The 1,385-nt window shown below is 46.4% G+C and overlaps 1 non-coding gene across 1 annotated transcript; it reads left to right on the top strand.

Moving 5' to 3' along the window:
- Positions 1–1,028: 1,028 nt before the first annotated feature.
- On the top strand, positions 1,029–1,135 carry LOC121146944. The gene has a single exon (XR_005882302.1). It is a non-coding gene; the product is annotated as a U6 spliceosomal RNA (small nuclear RNA).
- Positions 1,136–1,385: the final 250 nt, after the last annotated feature.

The raw sequence follows: 1,385 nt of genomic DNA, 5'->3' as shown, positions 1-1,385 counted from the left end.
TGCATATGCATCTGTTCGAATGGGCCAGGGAAAGCAGGTCAGTGTATAGCAGGTGTTAGTGCTGGGAGCGCTGGGGGCAGGGGATGGGAGAAAAGGCCGAAGGGATACTTGTCTTTTACTCATATGCGCTTGTACCATTTCCATTGTTGCACTAAGCATGCATTGCTTTTTTTTAAAAGTTGAATTTATGTATTTTACCTTTCTGGACAGGCAGACTTACAGACAGAAGGAAAGGCAGAGAAAAAGATCTGTGTGCTGGTTCACTCGCCAAGGGGACACAATAGCCAGAACTGAGCCAATCCAAAGCCAAGAGCCAGGAGCCTCTTCTGGATCTTCCATGCAGGTGCAGGGTCCCAAGGACTCAGGTCATCCTCCTCTGCTTTCCCAGGCCATAAGAAGAGAGCTGGATCAGAAGTGGTGCAGCCAGGATTAGAACCGATACCAATATGGGATTCTGGCCAGATGCAAGGTGAGGACTTTAGCCGTTAGGCTACCACGCCGGGCCTGTGTCATTCTTTCATTTGCTGAAAATGAATTACATTTCTGATTACCTTACACTAGCAGGAGAAAAAACTGATCTCTGAAGCAGAAGAGCAGCTTATCAAACTGTATGTAGATCCATATGCCCAGGGAGGGATAGACAGAGAGACACATGCAGAAAACCTGGCAGGAAAGCGTCAAAATATGAACAGTGATGGTGAAAGAGGCAGTTCATGAAATGTGCAAGGGACATGAATGAGCCTCTGGGCTTCAGGGCTGAGAAAGGCGTGGTCAATCAGGCATGGACTGCAGGTGGTAGGAGGGCCACAGGTTAGTCACGTGTCACTCAATCACAGGGCTACAGCCTGAAAAAGGTGTTTACTGGCATATGGAAATGCTAGGACCTTGCAAACGGTGGGAGGGAATGTGTAACGCTGTAGTCATTGTAGAAAATATCTTAGTTGCTTTGTTTTGTTGGTTTTTTGTTTCTCTCTCTCTGTGTTTAAAAATTTGTTTATCTGAAAGGCAGATTATAAAAAGAGAAGGAGGTGCTTGCTTTGACAGCACATATACTAAAATTTGAATGATGCAGAGAAGATTAGCATGGCCCCTGCGCAAGGATGACACGCAAATTCGTGACATGTTCCATATTTTTTGAAAGAATCTCAACTGAATTTGAACTGTGGTAATGCAACAAGGTGGAGAAATTCACCATGGGGGGTGGGGGCGGGGGGGAATCCCAGTGCCTGTAAAACTGTGTCACATAATGCAATGTAATCAATTAAAAAAGAGAGAGAGAAGGAGAAACAGCTGCTGGTTCACTCTCCAAATGGCCACAATAGCTGAAGCTGGGCTGGTCAGAAGCCAGGAACCAAGCTCTTCCACCAGGTCTCCCCAGTGGCTGC

Source organism: Ochotona curzoniae, unplaced genomic scaffold, assembly GCF_017591425.1.
Source record: "Ochotona curzoniae isolate NIBS_2020 unplaced genomic scaffold, NIBS_Ocur_1.0 scaffold_4505, whole genome shotgun sequence".
NCBI classification, from domain to species: domain Eukaryota; kingdom Metazoa; phylum Chordata; class Mammalia; order Lagomorpha; family Ochotonidae; genus Ochotona; species Ochotona curzoniae.
This window is presented reverse-complemented; position numbering and strand designations above follow the sequence as displayed.